Source organism: Carettochelys insculpta, chromosome 1 (assembly GCF_033958435.1).
Source record: "Carettochelys insculpta isolate YL-2023 chromosome 1, ASM3395843v1, whole genome shotgun sequence".
Classification (NCBI taxonomy): Eukaryota; Metazoa; Chordata; order Testudines; family Carettochelyidae; genus Carettochelys; species Carettochelys insculpta.
This window is the reverse complement of record NC_134137.1, coordinates 141,676,985-141,699,080: the sequence shown is the minus strand read 5'-3', so window position 1 is coordinate 141,699,080 and position 22,096 is coordinate 141,676,985. Positions and strand designations below refer to the sequence as shown.

General features: G+C 42.0%; 1 protein-coding gene across 5 annotated transcripts in view; it reads left to right on the top strand.

Annotated features, from left to right (window-relative positions):
* Positions 1-22,096, top strand: part of PUDP (pseudouridine 5'-phosphatase) — a 151,303-nt gene that overhangs the window by 47,985 nt on the left and 81,222 nt on the right. For 2 of the 5 annotated variants that reach the window (XM_074992599.1, XM_074992608.1), the window contains exon 2: positions 20,666-20,801. The exons of 2 other annotated variants lie outside the window; for them this stretch is intronic. The gene's annotated coding sequence lies outside the window, so the exon portion shown is untranslated. Of the gene's footprint in view, positions 1-20,665; positions 20,802-21,482; positions 21,559-22,096 lie in introns of all 5 variants that reach the window. One more of the 5 variants, XM_074992617.1, reaches the window with a different exon arrangement.

The following is a 22,096-nucleotide window of genomic DNA, read 5'->3' as shown; positions in this document are numbered from 1 at the left end:
GCAAATCATCGCTCAATTAAATTAGCAGCAGTAATTTTAATTCTCAGCAATCATATTCATTATTTTTTCCTTTAGCTTTCAGAAGCTTAGTTTAACAGCCATGTGAGGTAATTTACTGAATACTTCACTGTAAAACACGTATAACTAGCTTCTAATTTTAAAGCAACTATTATGGTAGTATGAGTCATTATTCAGCAGTTGCTTTTAATTTTGCTGCGATTTTATTTTTAAATTGAAAGGTAAGCATACGTTTTATAAGGGGAACTCTTTGTTACAAGCCTTATACATTGATCAGCTCAACAATGCAAAATCCAAAACACATCTTGTATAACATCTCAACTTTCTGCTTTTCTGGAATGATTCACGTGCATCTGTTTCTGTAATCTCTTAACCAAAACCTCACCTGTTCTTAAACAGCAGGGGAAACTGGTGGTTTAGCTGCACCCCAGAATGTATATATATATATATTTTTTTTTTAATTTGTTTATTCAGTATTGGGAAATAGAAACACTAGTCTGGAAAGAGAAATATCCACTGATGGTGAAGAAGTGTCCTGGTAATGGACTGAATAATGTCACGTTACTGGTAATACTCCATGTGAATCTTATTTTTTTTTTTTCAGAACGTACATTTTTACATTTTCAATTGTCCCTCTAGTTTTCTTGTTGCTCTGCTGTAAACAATTTAAAAAATCAGTAACTGAGCATTCGGCACTGTACTCTCCTCAGCCATCACATTACTCTTGTAATATGCTTTTACGTTAGGATTGTATGAACTGGTTTGGAAAAAAATAAGAACTCACCCAGATATGAAAATTAGTTAGCTAAATTTCTAAATGTTGGTGTTCAATAAAGGATATAAAAAGGCCACAGTCACGAACCCCTCCCACTGTTCGTGTCCTCTGTCCTGTTTAGCATCCTTTTCACATATTTTTTCCATGTTTCTGGGTAAGTTGCACCCCTTCTATACAGTTACAAGTGCTTGTAGGTGGACAGCTCTTGGGACTTGTCTACACTGCCAAGTTACTCAGCCGTAACTGTCTCACTCAGGAGTGTGAACAACAACCCACCTGGATGCAGTAAATTACAACATTCTAAAGTGCCTATGTGCTGGCTTTCAGGACTGTTAATTACACACATACCCCATGGAGCTGGTTTACCTAGAGCACAAGGAGAGCCTGTCTCCTAGCACTGGTGCCATGATCCACTGCAGCAATGCTTTAAACTCAGAATTGGAGACAAAGACTTAGTATTTAGTAGCTTCTGGAGGGTTTTATTCTGCTTTTTGTTTATTTTGTGAGATTGCTGAGATGCCAGCTTGAGAAGCTGGTCTCTCTGAGGCTCATTGCAAGGTGCCTGCCACAAACTGCAACTGGTGTACTGTCTGTCCGCAGTAGGTGCACTGACATCTGCATTATCTTTTAATTCAACAACAGCCTCTGCCACATCCTCTGTACAGTAGTCCCTCAAGCTATGCGAAGGTTGCATTCCCGCGCATTTTAGCAGAACTCAAATGTTGCGTAAGTAAGGGGGAGGGCGCTTTTTTCCCCTAGTGGAGTGCATGTTCTGCAGCTCGGTTAGCCGCTGGAGCACCTGGAGCTCCTTTTGAAAGATGAGTCCTGGTGTTGGCAGGGGGAGTTGGGGAAGGTTAAGCCTGGTGGTGGGTTGGGGCAATGGGAGGGGGGAAGGGGTGTTAAGCCTGGGGTGGGCGAGTGCTGCAGGGGCGGGTGGGAGGGGTGGAGTTGAGCAGGGTCCCCGGCGGGAGAGGGTGAGCTAGAGCTGCATGATGGGGCTTGAGCCAGAGCTGGGCTGTCGGCAGTTATTATTAGGTGGGCGGGGGTGGGGAGATATGAACCAGGCCGCGGAGGGTTAACTGGGACCGGGGGTGGGTTGAACCAGGCCCGCGGGGGGGTTGAGCCAGGGCTGGGGGGTGCCTGATTTTGAGTTGCGCTTAACTCATGTTAATGCGAGTTAAATGCAACTCAAAATTGCACATTGCAAGACTTTACTGTACTTAGACACCCAGAGATTGACTGTCTGCTTTTCCATGTCAGACTGTGAGCATTTGGCTAGTATTTCTGTTTAGCTGACAGATGTGGTATGTCACCAGCAGAGGCGTCAAATGTTATGAATGAAATGCTGCTAATTTCCAAGTTGGGACAATGTCTTCCTATCTGCATGAAAACCAAATATATATATCTACACACACACACACACGAGTGTAAAGAAAACTTTGTTGCCCAGCACTTTAACATCTGGAAAACCTGATTAACCAAAATCTGCCATAGATGGCAATTCAGCCCCTTCAGTTAGCCAGAAAAATTCTGATAGCTATCCAACATCATTTTCCAGTGTTTATGGAAGTTGCATTTTTTTGACCCTAAAGCAGGAGAGGATATGTAAATTACGATACTGTCTACAGTAGTAGTGTTAAAGGCGTAGTGTTAAGTAAGGTTATTTCATTTGTTAATTTTTTTTTTTTCAGTTTGGTGAAAAAGATTGAGTAACTGGCACATTTGATTAACTGGCAACCCACATTCTCTGTGCATGCTGAATAACAAAGCTTTTACTGTAGATGCCTTTTAACAGACTCTCTTGAGTGTCACATCTGGTAAAACAATCCTGGGTTTCTCTCTCTCTCTCTCTCCCCCCCCTACCCCAGCAGTCACTGATGAGTAGGATGTCTTCATGTCACCCTCCTATTTGTGAGTCTGTTGGTGGCTGATCAGCCCAATTCTGGAGCCACAGGTCTTATGACAGAAGAGGCAGGGGTTGGTAGCTGTTGGAGGGGCATGGGACAGTTTTTGCCACTCTTTTCTTCTTCTCCACATCTCCTCATCTGCACTGCAAGGGGGGAGGGGCTCTCAAATTGTACCACCCCCTCATGGATTACCGCTCTCCACCTGGATGGTCCTGGGCAAGGTTCTCCCAAGTGTCTACTCCAGCGCTGCACTTTTATGTGTGCCTCCAGCATGCCTTTATATCACTTCCGCCAGCCCCCAAGGCTCTTCCATCCTTCCTTCAAAGTGAAAAACAATCTGTTTTGGGAGGCATCGATCAGACATCCAAACCATGTGACCAGTCGAACGAAGTTGTTGATGAATGATAAGGGCTTCAATGCTGGTCATCTTTGACTCTTCCAGGATGCTGGTGTTCATGTGCCTATCCTCTCAAGAGATATTTAGGATTCTCCTGAGGCAGTGTTGATGATATTGTTCAAGTGCTTTCAAATGATATTTGTATGTTGTCCAGGTTCCACATGGTCAGTAGAGTTGGAATAACCACTGGGCAGAATACAAGGATCTTTTTCTTGGGATAGATGTCCCAGTGCTCAAAGACCTTTTGTCTCAGTTGGGCAAAAGCAAAGCTTGCATGGCTCAAACAATGCTGGATTTCCTCGTCAACGTTGACTTTAGCAGAAGGATGACTTCCAAAGTATGGGAAATGCTCCATGTTTTCCAGCAGTTCTCTGCTGACTTCAGTAGAAGGTATATGAGCTTGTCCTGTGGGTGAGGGTTGGTGGAGCACCTTGGTCTTTTTGATGTTCAGTGTGACGCCAAGGTTCTCATATACTTTGGTGAAGGCACTTAAGATGGTCTCAAGGGCTGCGGGAGAAAGAGCAGCAACCATGTTGTTATCCGCATACTGGAGCTCCATGATCAAGGTTGTGGAAGTCTTGCTTTTAGCCTTCAGTCTCCTGAGATTGTATATGGAATGCATAGAAAGCTTTTCAATCTTCACACTATTTGGAAGTTTGCCATCAATGGGGTGAAGGGTCTCGGTGGTGAAGATGCAGAACAGTGAGGGGGCTACATCTCTTAATGACTAGTTCAGGCAAATTACCTAGTGGGAGTCTGCACTCTGGTCTACCGCAGAAGTTCAAAAATCATGGACATTTTAAAGATTATAAAGTGATTTACCTTCTGTTTTTTAGCCTTTTGGATGCATTTCTTCATCTTTGCAAGTACTTCTCCACAGCTATGAGTAGTATAAACTTTATTTTTTTTTAAATGAAAGCTGAGATTCTTTTTGATGGTTGATTCCAGCAGCTGGGGCTTATCCAGATTTGTTATAAAATCCTGGGAAATGGCAGCTCTGATAATATGTGATGCTGATACAGAAGGGATATGGACCTGTTTCTTCAAACCCCTTGCTGTTGTGGTAATCAGACCATACTCTGCGCAGCATGCACTATACACTCTGTTGTTCTGTAGATTCCTACGCCCTGTGTCTACACGAGCCCCTTCCTTTCAGAAGGGGCATGTTATTGAGCGGGTTCGAAAGATGCTAATGAGGCGTTGCCATGAATACACAGCACCTCTTTAGCATAATGGTGTCCGCAGCGATTCGAAAGTGCAGCTTTCGAATCGCATGCCGCTTGTGGAGACGGGACCTTCTGAAAGGACCCCCCAGTTTTTGAAAGCCCTTCTTCCTATCTGGTGTTAGGAAGAATGGGCTTTCGAAAACTGGGTGCTGCTTTCAAAAGGTCTCCATCTCCATGGACGGCACACGATCCAAAAGCCACACTTTCAAATCGCCATGGACACCATTATGCTAATGAGGTGCTGCATATTCATGGACGTGCCTCATTAGCATCTTTTGAACCCTCTCATTAACACGCCCCTTCCAAAAGGAAGGGGCTCGTTTATACCCAGCCATGTTGTGCTGATTGCCATTGCGAATGGACTATCTAGCATTTGCAGTGGCTTTCAGAATGTCAAAGTGATATTCCATTGCCTTCATCTCTTTTTGTGTTTCTGGTATAATCTCATTTCTAACCCCAAGGTAATGTCAGAATTGCAAATCAGCCAGCCAATTACCCTTTTTGCTCTTCTTCCTCCATCAACATGATCTGTCTCATGAGACCAGCTGTCAAAATCTGCATATGAAAAACACTGTTGTTTAATACGTAATGTCTTCTTTCGAAAATTGCCCGGATTGTTCATACGATTTGGGAAGAAGACAAGGGAAAAGCCATTCTCTGTTCCTACATTGTATAAATGGATTAGAATGCAGTCGTGTTAAAGCCAACTCTATATGGGTTTATATTCAGGCTTGTTGCGATCAAATAAGAGGCTCAAATACCAGAAAACCTCAGGGCACAGTGGCACCTGCTTTTAGGAAAGTTATGATGAATCTACACAGAGGAAAAGAGAGAATGGGGAGTGTCTACATGTAACTGCTCACAGGAAGACTTGAACTGGGGACCCCTGGAGCTTAGTACAGGCACTGGTGCAGCTTGAGCTGAAGGCCAGCTGGCTCTCAGCTTGGGTTGTAGAGGACACTCATTTTTTCTCTGTATGGGACAGTAAACCACACACAGGTGTGTATGTTACATATGTACAGTTCTCTTATTGCAAAACACTTGTGCTTGCTTCTGTGCCTTGCTTCCTTAATGTGGTGATTTGGAAGTCTGCACTTGGTGTGTGTCCTTCACTCAACCCTACTGTCTCACTATTGGAGCTGAATACATACCATTTTTAGGAGGACATCATTTTGAATTTTGAAACTCACCTTTCCTCTTCTCGGGTTGCTGTTCCTTGGTAGAGTACTTGGCTGCAATTTCAGTGATTTTCGTACAATTTCATTGCTGTCTGTGAAGTTCTCTTGTTTTGTTTCTCTTGTTTTTTCTGTTTACTCCTGTGTCCTTTAGCACTGTTCTTAGGTCTTGAAGATGTATTAGGAAACATGTTAGTGCTGTCTACACTAATATTGCCATAATTTCTACTGTGAGTGGAGTTTCATTGTTGACAGAGGAAAAATAAAAAGACTGTGCAGATGCTAGAAAGGGAATTTTCAGAGAAAATGTTATGAGTAAAATAAGTTATGACTTAGCCATGCCTGGAGTTGCCACGTGTTGTTTCCATAGAACCATATTCATTGTTCTTCATTTGCTATTCTTCCAGAGTATTAAATTAGATTTTGGACAGGCAGAATAATACTGAGGGGCTTTGAGCACACATGCACACCTAGATCTTTGTTGTTTGGCGTGGTGGACAGGCAGAGATCACCTAGGGTTATTTCAGTGGCTCTAGTATTTGTATGGAGTGATGCACAGTTTCTAGAATGTGTACTGTACAGACTGCATATTGGGCAAACTCCAGGTTCCAGTGCAGAAATTTAGTTTTACTACTTCACTGTCTAGAATAGAAGAAAGGATCCAGAAACAGATGTACCAAAATGCTAATGGAGACCCTGTTTTGCACAATTTCTAGCCAGAAAATACCAGAGAATTAATTGCAGATCATATTTGGGTCACAGGCAGCAGCTAATGTGGTGATTTACTACTAAATCCTAATGTCCATTTGAACCTGTTAAAGATCTGTTACAGAACAGTCATTGCTCAATGCAGGTCTAGCAATGGAATAGCAGAGGTGACGTGTTCTTTTACTGTATCTGTGGCCTCATCTGTAAAATGGTGATAATCATACACAACTTTGTAAATCACATTTCCAGTCCTCTTACACTGTTTGTGTCTACTACCTGTCCATTTCTCCACCACACCAACTCCTCAGTCAAAATACAATTGTTGTTCAAAACCTTCCCTTGAATTAGTTCAAGCTACTCTCCATGATTTTGACTGATGATCTCAGCTATATTCTTCTGTAACAAATGAACTGTCAACTTCTTAATTCTCTTCCTCATACATTACACTATCTTCATAGAAGCCCTGCTAAACTCTCTGCCCATAGGCCTGTAGAACACTCTGCTAAAAAAGATCATCCTAAGAACATAAAAATAACTGCCTATCCATTTTGTAATAGTTCCTAACATTGTTACCTTTTTTGGCTGCTGCTGCTCATTGAGTAGATGTTTTTATAGAAATGTACGCAAGGATTCTAAGATCTTTTCTTGATTGGTAATAGCTAATTTAGACCCCAGCAGTGGATTGTGTTTCCAAATGTGCAGTACTTTGTGTTTATGAACATTGAATTTCATCTGCCATTTTTTTGCTGTCTCCTAATTTCTGAGATCTCTTTGTGACCCTTTGCAATCATCTGTTGGCTTACCTAGATTGAACAATTTTGTGTTATCTGCAAACTTCACCACGTCAGTGTTATCCATTTTTCCAGATCAAATATAATGTTGAACACCACCGGTCCCAGTACAGATTCTTGATGAATGCCACTGCTTACCTCTCTGCATTTTGAAAATTTGTAATTTATTCCTACCTGTTGTTTTCTAAATTTTATCAGGTAACTATCTTATCCCATAATAGCTTACTTCTTTTAGGAGCCTTTGGTGAAGGAGCTTGTCAAAAATTTTCTGAAAGTCCAATACATCATAGCTATCAGATCACCCTTGTCCACATGTCTATTTATCCCATCAAATAATTCTGATAGTTTAGTAAGATGTGAATTCCCTTTGTAGAAGCTGTGTTAACTCTTCTGCAACATATTGTGTTTATCTATGCATCAGATAATTCTGTTCTTCATTATAGTTTTAACCAGTTTATGTGGTACATTAAATTAGTTTTATAAGTCTGTAATTGCCAAGATCAGCTCTGGTGCCTTTTTTAAAAAATTGGCATCACATTAGCTATCTGCCAGTCATCTGGTCCAGAGGCTGATTTAAGTGATAGGTTACATAGCAGAGTTAGTAGTTTTGTACCTTCAGAACTCAGCAAATATCATCCTAATCACGTATTACTGTTTAATATATTGATCCTTAATCTCTCTCTTTACTGCCCTGCCCCACTTCCTATAACATAATATGCCTTCCTCTTGGAGCTAGGTTTTTCCCCAGTTAAGAATAGCTTCCATCAATAGGGATAGAAGGAGAAACAGCTGGCATGTATAACTTTTAAAATGTGCAAGAAACTCAAATTCTTTGAGGAGATCAGTTACTCATGTGTTGTGCTACATTCCAGGGGAGCTATCTGAAGTCACTCTGTCGGGGAGCACTGCAAAAAATGGGACAACAAATCCCCAAAGTTAGTGGTTATTCGAATATTTGTATTAATCAAGACAGCACAGAACAGCTTTTACATTACTTTATGGGTCAATGAGAAGTCCAAACAACATAGTTCCCTTAATTACCCAGTTTCTGTTCACCACCCAGACATTCCCCCGCCAAACAAAGTTCTACCAATCCCAAAGGGACGAACACATTACCATCTAAATGAATGGATATTTCAGACTTTATCCCAAATACATACTTACAGTCCATTCTCTTTAACTAGACTAAACATTATTTTAAAAGGAGATAGTTTTGGTTAAAAGATCAGTATGCATACAGACATGAAAGCAGTCAAGTAGGACTTTGAAGACTAACAAAATAATTTATTAGGTGAGCTTTCGTGGGACACTTGAACTGCATTTTTGTTTTGATAGTATATAGACTAGCATGGCTCCCTCTCTGTTACTATACAGACATGAGTTCAATTCTTGAGTTCACTGACATAACAAAGATGGTGATCATGTGGTTGCAGAAAGTCCTTTTAGAGTTTAGTCCATGGTTATAGTCCAAAGTCCATATCCAGGGTAATTCCAGAAGATGACTGGGATTTTAGTCCTTGTGGTTTAGGTTTCTTCTTTATGAAACCTCAAGCAAATCTGAGACCCAAAGGCAATGTCCATTAAAGGGGCACCAGGATATCCTGGGTTCACCTTTCTTATGTCTTGCAACTTTTCCCATGAGCATCCAAGCAAATATGAGACAAAAAGGATTAGGGCCCAAGGGCCTTCATACATTTGTTGCAGCCCCTTGGCCTGGGAGAACACAACAGTCTTTTGATATAACCACATCAGAACTAAACATAAAGGCTATGTCTACATGAGAAGCCTCTCTTGACAGAAGTCACTGTCAAAACGTATTTCCAGGCAAAACTTCTGTCAACAAATTGCATCTACACAGAAAAGCAGATTGTCAACGGAGTGGATTACTCTTTTAGACACCTGGCTCTCTCTCAACAGGACAGCTGACCAGAAGTTCTGCAGACACGGCTGTCTGGTGAACCGAAAGCCCTGTCTGTTGACAAAAAGGCCACAGAGAGTCTACGTGGCTGTTTTGTCAACAGAACACTGTCGAGAGAGACAGTTATACCTGCAAAGGGAGAAGTATATCACTGCCAGAGGAAGTGCTGGGTTTTGTCGACAAAGTGCATTCTGCTAGTAGAAGCTCACCAGTTTTTCCCAACAAAATCCCAGTTTTTACTAGTCATAGTAATTATTAGCCATAAAAACGTATCCATTAAGCAGTTTATCGCATATTTTAAAGAGACAGCTTGACAATTACATTATCTCACCCAAGATTCATCTAAATGTTGTTATTCCCTTTTGATCTCTGAACCAGGAGGTTAGACAGGAGCTGTCTATATGGTTAGCTCTATAAGTAAACAAACAGATATAAACAGTATTACTTCTAATTTCTAACAATACCGGTTTGCATTTCAAAGTTCTATCTGAACTAGTATTGAATGGCCTCAATTACCATTTATATATTTTTCTCACATAACTGTTCATGATGCCTTTTGGTCATGTGGTCTGGCATTGTTTAACCCTTTCTGTTCATGTGTCCTGCTTGGCACAAGTTTTGTTGCAACTGTATAACACTGATTGATTGCATCAGTGATCTGTATGGCCATATTACAGTGCCATAACGTCACAACTAGGTACACAGATCTGTGTTTTTTAATAGTATATTTAATTCACTGTTTTGAAATGCACTCTGTGCACTTAATAAAATATGCTTTATAATGAATGAATGTGTTTTATGACAAAATATAAATCCCACCCATGAAGTTCACTCAAAAAGAATTTCCTCTACCTTGTAAATGTTTCTTTATTGTATTGTGTGGGTTTTTTTTTTTTTAATTGTAGCCTCTCTTGAATTAAGGCTGTTAATTCTATGTATTGTGTCGTGACAGCTGACTGACAGTGAAATCTACATCAGTATTAAAAAATTGGTGATGGCAATCAATTGAGTTTTGTTTAACCTGATGTTCTGGGAAAAAAAAAACAGACGATACCACCAACCAGCTTTTTTTTTAAACTCTAGTTGTATGTCAGTGAATTTCCCTTAAAGATGAGGAATAGAGGGTATTTCAGGTTTTATGTTTGGTTTGGTTTTGTAGGAGGTCGTGGTCATTTAGGCAGGAGTAGTTTGAAGGCTGCATTTGAGGTGGTATCATGGTTAGCTAAAAGTAAAGATTGCTGTGTGATTCCTAATAGATCCAACTCCTCCACCCACCTTGTTGATTTTATTAAAGTAAAATGGGTACGGTACAGTGTTTAAATGTTGTGTGTCATTGATAGCAGGGTAGGAAGTGATATTGCAGGGATGAGCTGTGTTCCCCAGTCATAATTTTTTAAATTATTATTATGTGGTGGTTACAGTAACTTTTGAGCACAAGAGAGATGATTGCTAGTTTTTGTTTTCTCCACTCCCACTTCCCTGGCCAGCATTTCCAGCTAACCTGCTCATTCCTACCCCATCAAGCCATTAACACTTAAAAATTAGGTCCTTGCTGTCTAATGTCCTCTGTTCTGAATTCAAATCACAGGCAGCAGCTTACTGGAGAGTAGCATGCTTACTTTGCTATACAACCCATGACTGAGCCAGCGCCTATCTTCCACTTGAGTTCTGCCCCTGATTTGTCCTGGCCTCTCCTGCCATTATCCTGGCCCACCCAGTCTGACTGAGCAGTCCATGATCTCCTAACCTAACCTCCTCCTCTCTCTGTCACTGTGTTTCTATCTTAATTTGTTCAAGTGACCGCACATTAGGGACATTAATTCTATTTTGCATCCCCATGGCCGTGTCTACACGTGCACGCTACTTCGAAGTAGCGGCGCCAACTTTGAAATAGCGCCCATCACGGCTACACGTGTTGGGCACTATTTCGAAGTTGAAATCGACGTTAGGCGGCGAGACGTCAAAGTTGCTAACCCCGTGAGGGGATGGGAATAGCACCCTACTTCGAAGTTGAATGTCGAACTAGGGCACGTGTAGACGATCCGCGTCCCGCAACATCAAAATAGCGGGGTCCGCCCTGGCGGCCATCAGCTGAGGGGTTGAGAGACGCTCTCTCTCCAGCCCCTACAGGGCTCTATGGTCACCGTGTGCAGCAGCCCTTAGCCCAGGGCTTCTGGCTGCTGCTGCGGCAGCTGGGGATCCATGCTGCATGCACAGGGTCTGCAACCAGTTGTCGGCTCTGTGGATCTTGTGTTGTTTAGTGCAACTGTGTCTGGGAGCGGCCCTTTAAGGGAGCGGCTTGCTGTTGAGTCCGCCCCGTGACCCTGTCTGCAGCTGTTCCTGGCACCCTTATTTCGATGTGTGCTACTTTGGCGTGTAGACGTTCCCTTGCAGCGCCTATTTCGATGTGGTGCTGCCCAACGTCGAAGTTGAACGTCGACTTTGCCAGCCGTGGAGGACGTGTAGACGTTATTCATCGAAATAGACTATTTCAATGTCGCTACATCGAAATAAGCTATTTCGATGTAGCGTGCACGTGTAGATGTAGCCCATGTGGCACAGCATATTTCAAGAAATAAAAATAAGTATGCAGGTTTTAGAACACTTTTAGAGATGTCCTTTAAAACAGAAAGTGGTTCTCATCATGAACTCTAAAGAGCTCTGCAATAATATCTGTTTCTACCTTGAGTGCTGAGGGTGGGGGGAACAAACTCTTGATACGGATGCTATTTTTGGTTATATTTTTATGATTTTATGGCTAAACTTGTTCATATTTCTGCCTTTTGTGGGAATCCTTTTTGATTTTCAGGTCAATAAAGAGTTTCTGATGCAGCTGTACTGGCTTCCTATTTCCTGTCTTTCCTTCACCTCAGGACAGATTGCAATTAATATTGTCACACTGAGAAACTACCATCTCTCTTGAACTCCTTTTTTCCCTCAGATTTTCTCCCTGTGGGACTTCACTTACCAGTCTTCTGAGTTTATTAATGTCTAATTTTGTTAAATTCATTGTCTTCTCATTCGTTCCTTTCTTTAGAATCATGAAGTGTATCATTCTGTAGTCTCTTTTACCCAAATTGTCTTTCATTTTCATATTTGCTACTAATTTTTAACTGTTGGTCTAAATTAAATATAAAATGGCTTCCCCTTGGTTAGTTTCCTCTTGTTTCAGTAATAAAAAGTTGTCCCCAGTACATTCCAAGAACTTACTAGAAAAAATGTGTTTTGCTGTTTTACTTTTCCAATATATTTCTGATAGGTTAAAGTCTCTAATTTACTACCAGCTCTTTGGATAAATGGAAGCCAAAAATAAGTCCTCATCTCTTTTGGATCATATTTTCTAACAGAATTGTAGGGGTACCTGAAACATTTGATTTGAACAAATATGTCTCCCTTCTCCATGCCCCCCCTCTTTTTTTGCATTTCCGTCTTCTGGTTCCCTGCCTAAAAAACGCTCTAAGCTTTTTGGAACTTAGATTCTGGGACTAATCTTTTTGCTAATTTTTTAATTTATAAAATGCATAGTTAAAATAACAAATATAGTTAATATTCAAGAGATAAACCCGATTCGTTGTGGGTAGGGTGGAACAAACCATGAATATGTAAATTCATTGTAGACAGCAGTACAAACGAACCAGGTTAGACAAACAAGTTTGGGCGTGGGTGATGAGAGGCTCAGGGAAAGGGACTAAGTGTGGGGGGGTGGGAATTAGGATTGGGGGTCAGGAGGAGCTTTGGGGTAGGGGGCTTGGGAGTGTTGGAGGTTCAGCAGCTGGTAGCGACCATGTTGCCTGGGTTGCAGCTTCCCAGGACTGGCTGCAGTGGGAGCTAGGCTGCCCAGGTGGCAGCTCCCTGAGGCTTGGCATGACAAAGGGCATGCTGCCTGGGTGGTGGGTGTGAAGCTTACCTCCACCCCTGCCTCCTGCTGGTACAAAGAGGTTACAGCTGTTCCAGTCACATCTGTGGCCTTTTCCTGCCTCTGGTGATCATTGCACAGTATAACTCCATGCTAGCATCCCCTTCCCTTTCTATGTTTAAAAAAAAAAAGTCTCATTCCAGGCACATACCATTGTCCTGCAACAGCCAAACACTGACCTTGCTTTAAGCTATGATAAAAGTTAGCTGCATGGCAAATTTGTTGATCCTAGTTCTTACCACTTAGGAGGATTTTTTGAACAAACAGATGGACCGATAGACCTGCTTGCTCACAAACTCAAATACATAGTAGGTTAGCTGTTACTCCAGATTATGACTGAAGATTAAGTCCAGGTTGTTTTTTTACTTTATTAATTGTGCTATAGTCCTACAGGCTTGCCCAGGGGAGTAAAACTTCCACAACTCTGGGAGAGACCTTTCCAAATTGCAGCTTTGGGACCAGAAAGACAGCCAGCTTTCTACATTCTTTAATCATAAAAAGATCAGATTGAAAGGGTGGTTTTGTTTCTTAATATTCCTAAAATTACCTGAAGTATGACAAAAGAAACTAGAGATTCTTAGAAATTCCTTTGCAGCCAGTTGTCCAGTGCCCAGTTTTTATAAATTCATGTGACAACTAAGAAGTAGCATAATCCCTTTGGAACAAAAATCATGATCTCCATAAGCAAATTCTTATTGTCAAATAATTTAATGGTAAAAGTAAGAGAAGGAAGCAATTTGAGGCCCCAGTTCAACAAGATACTTAACCTAATCTTTTAAGTATGAGAAGTGTTCCATTGAAATCAGTGGGAATTACTTAGATGCTTAAAACAGACGTCTTGCTAAACTGGTGTTTGGTGAGATGGATCAACTTATTTGCTACTTGTTTATTTCAGTGCCTCATGTTTCAGAAACCTTGATTCTCGTTTGAGTCTTACTACCGTAATGAAATCGTAATTATGTACAATTATCAGATATTTTTATAAAGTGTTTGTGCAGAATTTTTCATGAAATGCTGTTCAGTCTGAAAATTATAATAAATTGCAATTATCTGTTTTTAAGTCCACAATCTGGATGATCTTAATTTGTTCTTTAGACTAAAGAACAGCTGTTCGCAGCTGGGATGTGTAATTTTTTTTTAAACTTTAGACTATTTACCTGTAATGTTGAATATTCATGTATAAATAGTTTAAACTTGTTTCTTTTAAAAATGTGTATAAGTGTTAATCTTCTGTAATGTTCACTGATTTCCTGATTAACCTCATTTTCATATAATTTTCCATAGATTGTTGAAGTGGATAGGAATTAATTTTCAATTTTATCAAAGTTTGGGTTCCTTTTTTTTTTCTTAGTTTATCTCAATTTTATATTTGTTTTAAATTCTCAGTGTATCAGAAAACTAAGTGAAAACAGACACCGTGTCATCTTCAGCATTATATTGTCAGTTCATCTCAAACTCAACTTGCTGAGAGCACCACTTGGTAATTTCAAGTGAACAGTTTTTCTCCTTTTTAAGGCTATCAATTTGGACACCTTTCAGTGCCAATTCAGTTACGTGTGTGCTGATCTGGAGCAGTATTGTGATATATAGCCTGTCTGCCTTGGGCTGGGGATGGGGGGGCACCTGTGATTAAATTAGTAGTGCCCTTAAGCCCCTTCCCTCCTCCATATTTGAATTATTTAAGCACCTCTTCCAGCAAATGTTACAGATCTTCTGGCTGAATGTTACTTCCTGACCTTTCTGCTAAAATTCTGCAAACCTTGAAACTGAAATGGACCTTTACTTAACCCTTGTGAACTTCAGGTTGTCTTCTAATTACTGATATAGAATGGAAAAACCCAAATGTGTTGGCGGTCAGCAATATCCTTTGTTCAACTCTTCATATTCACTTGCTTCTATTAAGCTGATAGGAAATATTCGATATGTTTCTCATTGATCTCTGCTACAACCATCTGCTGGTCTCAAGAAAAGTGGAGTTGAGCAGCAAAGGAGCATGCCATTTATTAGAATGCTGTGGAGAACAGGGGCTGTATTGTGTTTGCTTGATCCCACTTCTTTAGTCAGTTCTCTTGGCTATTGCGATGCCAAAGCTTAGAATATTTCTGAAAACTTACTCTTTCCCCATGATGCTTATCAAGAGAGAGTGAAACACATTCTCATTCTCAACTCATTCCTTTTTGTTTTTCTGCTTTTAAAAATAATTTCCCAAAATAAAGGGAGCTAGTTTTTAAGGCTATGTGTACACTACATGATTAAGTCGAATTTAAGGCAGTTAGCTCAATTTTACCATGTCACTGTAAATTGAATTAGGTTGATTATAGGCAGGACTAATGTGGGTGTTATAACACAGTAAGCAACAACTCAACATAGAATTAAGTTTGAATTTAAAAGTTCAAATTAAGACTAGTGTGGAAATGCCAGCTCTTTTAATAGACTTAGTTAGCCTCCAGAGGTGTCCCATATGTATCACGCAATGCCCCACTGTCGTCTGCTCTCGCTGCTTCCATCTCCATTGCTTTCCAGGTGCACAGGAATTAGGTAACAGGAAGCCTGCGAATTTGAATTTGGCACCAGGAAGCCCATGGCTGTGAGGTCATGCTTGTATGAGATGCTGAGAAACTTCTTTCTTTGCTGTCAGTGCGGTGAGCTCATCTATCCATTAAAAATAGCCCCAACAACAGAGTTCATGGTTCTGTGTCTACCTCTGTAAGCTGACTTTTTTGGATTTTTGTTTTCTTTTCAGCAGTGGTGCCAGCCCCTACACCACCACACCAAGTGACAGCTAGGCTGCTGGGGGATCGTGCTTGTATGAGAGGTTGAGAAACTTCTTTCCTGTTGTTTACATTCCCTCCCCTGCCACCACAGGCACCATGCAGTTGAAGATCTTTCCCATGCTCAACCACATCACATGGCTAGCCCCTGACCCAATAAAAGGATATGCATGCTGTTCAGTGCGGACCATGCTGCCAGGCGTCACCATGTCCTGACTTACCCACTGTGAGGGCTCCAAAGGTGGGAAAGATTTTGAGGGGCTTGCTACCGACAAAGCGAAGTCTCCCCCGATGGCTAAGATTTTTGAGGGCTTGGCCCCTCCCCACATGAACAACACTGAAGGGACCATCTCAACTGGTGCTTCATCCACTGATCCTGAAACCACCCCAAATGGGATGAGGGGGCCAGCCCCCTAACAGTCAGTTGGGGTTGCCCCCCCAATTGAGCAACACTGCCCATTGAAACTTGGTGAACCCCATCCTCCATGTTAGACAACTCTGTGTTGTGTAGTAGGAAGCCAAAAATCTTTTCCCTAACCTTTTCTATCCTTCTCTTTCTTCAAGCTTTGACAAATTCCTTAAAACGGAAAAATTGGCTGGAGGGCCAGTTGAGAAGACACAGACACCTGCTGCTTTTTGTAAAATCTTTGATAATTCAGTTATAAAAAGCAATTCAGTTATAGCAGTAAGAAATTTCAGTTAATATGGTGATCTTTGTTTCCCTACTTTTCCTTCTTTCCTTCTGGAAAAATGGCCATTTTCTTTCAACAGGAGGGGAATGAGGGCAGTGCAGTGTGGGAAGATGACATCACATACCCACAACCACTTGCAGTGCATTTTTGCCATGCCGCACCAGTGAAAATATCCAGAATGCTACGAGGCTGAGAGAACTGTGGGATATGTTCCCACAGTGCACTGCTACAACAGACAATGTTTGGCAATTGAATACGGCAGCAGTAAGTCAAATTTGTGGGGAGGTGAGGATACTCAAATTCAAATTTATAAAACCCAGCGTTACAAAATCGATTTTAATACAAATGAATTTATCTTGTAGTGTAGAGATAGCCTAAGTGTAACCTTTAATAGGAACTGCTCTTTAGTAGTAGTAGTAGGCATCCTTCAGTCTGCATAGACTATGCATCGCGCCCTTTATAGTTTCAATTGAGGACTTCATTTACAGCATCTACTGTGACTGTGAAGACCCACATGAGAGTGACAGTCCTTGCTGCATCTCTTGCAGATGTGGTGGGTGTCTGGCAAGTCCTTAGTGTGCTTTCTGTGCGCTCGCTTCTCCTCTGCTAGCTGTCTGATCCTCATCTCGCCCTTCTGAAGGCCCTTGTGTAACCCCTGCCTCCATCTGCTGTGGTCATCTGCTAGTTCTTCCCAGTTGTCCAGCTTGATGTCTGCCCCTCTGAGGTCTCTCTTGCAGACATATTTGTAGCGCAACTGGGGACATCCAGGAGGTCTTTTGCCAGAGGCTAGCTCACCAAACAGGATGTCTTTTGGAATCCTTACATCATTCATCCTGTGGACGTGACCAAGCCAGCAGAGCCGACGCTGCCTGAGGAGGGTGTGCATGGTTGGGATTCCAGCTTGCTTGAGGACGGCGGTGTTGGTCACTCTGTCCTTCCATGATATTCCAAGGATGCACCTGAGGCAGCACAAGTGGAAGACGTTCAGCCTCTTTTCCTGGCGGGCGTACAGGGTCCAGGTCTTGCTGCCGTAAAGGAGGGTGCTGAGGATGCAGGCTCTGTAGACTTGCATTTTGGTGTGAGTGTACAGATTGTTGTTATTCCACACTCTCTTGCTGAGTCTGGACAGAGTTGTGGCCGCTTTACCGATCCTCCTATTTAGCTCAGTCTCCAAGGACAGGGTGTCAATGATGGTGGACCCGAGGTAAACGAACTCATGGATGACCTCTGACGTATAGTTGTCAATGCTGATTGAAGGGGATTCAGAACTGCTCTTTAACAGGAGCCAATCTAGAAATTGTTTGGAGAAAATCTTCCAGCATGTCAGTGGATCTGTTGTAGTGAAAGGTGAAGCTCAAACTACAGTTCATGACAGTTTTAAATAAGCTGCAGGTGAAAAACACATGCAAAGTAAGGCATGTTTATGTTGACACTGCAGCCCATAATATATAAAGACCTTTCTAACATCTCTCTTATTTGTTAACTTTTATCGATTATTTTAATCAATATATTAGAAAAGTGGAAAATTGTCAACTTCTCTTAAGAGCATGTGAGCTGCTGCAGTAAGGGGAAACATTTTCTATAAATGTTCTGTGGTTTCACAAAAACATCACCATATTCTAACTTGGGCCCTTTGAAAGAGTCTCTTTTCTTAATTTGTGTCACTGAATTTGAAAATGCGTTTACAGCTTTCTCCCCAGGTGTTGGCTGTAATCTGTTCACATAAGAAGTACTTAAATGAAAATGTTTATTTTACTTTTACCTTTGATTACGTTAAAAGAAGATGAAACATTCCTAAGCCAGAGAGTGTAAAAGGGAGGAAAAATGAGAACATGGGATGAAAGCAGCCTATAGGGTTCAAGAGATTCTACTTATAAATATTATCAGAGGGATAGCTGCGTTAGCCCATATCTTCACAAAACACAGCAAGCAGCCCTGTAGCACCTTGAAGACTGACAGTTTTATTTATTAGGTAATAAGCTTTCATATTCAAATCCTTGATGCCTGAGTTAGTGGATGTGCACCCATATTGGAACACGGTCTCTCATTCTCACTCACAGGCCCTGGGTGACAGGCCTGTTCTTTCCTGTAGACAGCCACCCAGCCTCAGTAAAATACTCATTAGCAGCCATGTGCTATGCCACACAAACACTAACTTTGGAACCTTTCCTTGCAACAAACCCTGTTGCCAGCTCTGTCCACATACCTGCACTGGAGACACCATCACTGGACCTAACCACATCAGCCATACCAGCAGGGGCTCATATACCTGCACATCCATCAGTGTGATATATGCTGCCATGTGCCAGTAATACCCGTCTGCCATGAACATTGGATAGTCCCGGATCAAGCTCAGGTGCGAGCCACTCCTAGTCTAATGGGGACGCTGACAGTGGCTCACATCCCCCTGTCTGATCTGACTTGTTTTTCCCTCTTTTGATAAGTGCTGTTGATACTGGGTCATTTCCACCTTGCTGAATAGACCTTATCAGCTCTGGCCCTCCCTCTTACTGGGGCCCCACTCTTTAAGTACCCCTCTGAAACCACCCCCCCACTCATGTATCTCATGAAACGGGTCTTTGCCCATGAAAGCTTATGCTCCAAAATATCTGTTAGTCTAGAAGGTGCCACAAGACTTTTTGTTGTTTTATTCTGGGGGAAATTCTGTGTCACTATATATGCTCATAACTCATGTTCCTCCACAGATATTTTTGTTTTCCTGCAAAAGAATAACTTCTGATGGGTAAGCGAAGGGAAGCTGCAAAGTAGTTCCATATCCCACTCTGGGAGGTTGGTTTGAACCTCAGGAGCCACCAGTAGATATGTGAATCCCTGCCCAAAGCAGCTAGTAGAAATGTCAATCACTGTGGCTGTGCAGTTATGCACATGAGAGAGAGAGACAGACAGACAGACAGACATACTCTGTCCCTCTCGTTTGCTTTTGCAGCATGCTTGACATGGAGCAAAGGGCTTTGGGGCATTTTTGAGGAGGCGGGCGTGTGGCACGCTGTGCCCCCCTAGGCAGAACAGAATATAGTTACCTACTTGCTTAGTGAATTGTTCCCATTGTCTTTGTGAATTCCCCTATGAGTATAAAAAAGGTGTAAAATTTTACAGGCTCCTTTAAATTCCCAGAATGGTGTAAAGCATAATCTTATGAATACTTATGGTACTTCAGTGATTAGAATTGGGCTAATTTTGGCTACGTCTACACGTGAAGCCTACTTCGAAGTAGCCTATTTCGATGTGGAGACATCGAAATAGGCTATTTCAATGAATAACGTCTACACGTCCTCCAGGGCTGGCAACGTCGATGTTCAACATTGACGTTGCGCAGCACCATATCAAAATAGGCGCTGCGAGGGAACATCTACACGCCAAAGTAGCACACATCGAAATAGGGGTGCCAGGCACAGCTGCAGACAGGGTCACAGGGTGGACTCAACAGCCAGCCGCTCCCTTAAAGGGCCCCTCCCAGACACACTTGCACTAAACAGCACAAGATCCACAGAGCCGACAACGAGTTGCAGACCCTGTGCATGCAGCATGAATCCCCCGCTGCAGCAGCAGCAGCCAGAAGCACTGGGCTAAGGGCTGCTGCACACGATGACCATAGAGCCCCGCAGGGGCTGGAGAGAGAGCGTCTCTCAACCCCCCAGCTGATGGCCGCCATGGAGGACCCCACAATTTCGATGTTGCGGGACGCGCAACGACTACACGGTCCCTACTTCGACGTTGAACATCGAAGTAGGGTGCTATTCCTATCCCCTCATGGGGTTAGCGGCTTTGACGTCTCGCCGCCTAACGTCGATGTTAACATCAAAATAGCGCCCAACACGTGTAGCCGTGACGGGCGCTATTTCGAAGTTAGTGCTGCTACTTCGAAGTAGCGTGCACGTGTAGACACGGCTTTTGTGGGCTAATTTCCTATCAAAATGTGGTCCATGAACTATTTGCTGCTAACATTTCACTACCCAGTATAAATTGTGGGTTTGATTCCCCCTCTCTCACTTGCTCTTTATTTGCCTATGATGTAGCACTGAACATAGGGTTGTCTGTATTCGTTGACTAACTACAAATAAAGGTTCACACCTAGCTACATTACTATTAGACAACAAGTATTGAGGATTCTCCCATTCTTTATCCATTCAGTATTTTAACAAAATGTGCAGGATTGTGCAGAATTTTAAAATAACTGTGTAAACATTTTTGCAGCAGAATTCCCATAAGAATATATCGTTCAAAGTAACCCTTCAAATTAAGTGCAAAGGCATTAAAATAAGTTTTAAAATAAACTATTTTTATAATGTAAATTTAATTTGGAATTATATCCCTCAAATACCAGATTTTCTTCTGTTTTTCTTTCCTAAGGCTAGTCTACGCTACTGTGCTTCATCGGCATAGCTATACTGCTGTAGTGCATCTGGAGAAGACACTGTGCCATGGGAGAGCATTCTCCCATCAGCACAATACTCCACCTCAATAAGAGGCAGATGCTGCATAGCAGGTATTGACATCTCTTAAAGTCATTGTACCTTAAGTCACCAAGAGGGCTGGCTTTTTCATACTCTTTGAGTGACAGAACTGACTTTGACTTAAGCCAGTGGTTTTCAACCAGTATCCCCTGACATACTTGTGTGCTGTGAAATTTTGTAAATTTCCCCTTGCAGTGGCTCTTTGCAGAGCCAGCACGGAGGAAAATTGATGACTGTGCCAGCTGGGGCTCAAGCAGCAAAGCTGCCTGAGTCCTAGCAGGCATGGGTTGGTCAGTTTCCCCCCAGGTGTCTCTTTGCAGAGCTGCTGCAAGGGGCAGTGGCAACCCCACAGGAGCCCATTCACACTGGGAGGCAGCTAAAATGCTGCTTCCCAGCTCAAATGGGCTAGGGGAGAGGTTTTCACACTTTGGGTCTGGCAAGAGGTGGAGAGTACAGGAGCCTGTTGAAGATGGGATGTGGATTAAATGCTGCCCTTTGGCTCCAATGAGCTGGTGTGGTGGGGAGGGGAGGTGGGAGTCTGCTCTCTGGAGCCACCTCCCCCACCTTTTTGCACACTCTCAGGCCCGGGTATTCCGCTAACCCACACAATTTCTATTTACTCTACTTCGTGTTTTGCTCTGATCCACTGAATTTCAATTATTTATCCATTTCATTATTTAATAAAAATTATACTTTTAAAAATATTCTTACAGATATGAAATTCTTAACATGAAATGGCAAAATTCAGACATGTGAACTGAATGCTGCTGCGTGTGGAATGGATTTAAGGTGATGAAAAGTTAGAAAGCATTAAGTTAAAAGTGTTCAAGATGGTGTATTCTGTGGTGATCCTTATTAAGTATGCTGTGTGCATTATTGTGTCACAAATCTAGTGAGACCATAACCATAGTATCTGTATGTAAATGTGAGTCTTATGTGAAATTAAGTCAGCTGAAAAAAGTGGTTGTTCCATGGAATTTTTTGTCTCATGGAAGTGTTCTGTGTTCCTGAAAACCATTTGACTTTGGCAATAGCATAGATAAAACCTCAACTGAAGAATATATATGATGTCTTAATTAAGATTGCTTATCTTACATGTATTAGGCAGTAGCCTAGGCAGGGTAGAAATTGCAGGTTCGTATAGTTCTTTGTCATGACACACTGGACTTTCTGCTCACATGGAAGTGTTGCCTTTGAAGTATAATACCTAATGTTGATGTGCTGTGTGGATCTTGGAAGGCTCTCTGTGCTTCTGTTTTGCAGCGAGAGTGGACAGCTGTGATATGTTTCATTTAGGTGTGCCCCTATAGCATCTGACAAATTGTCA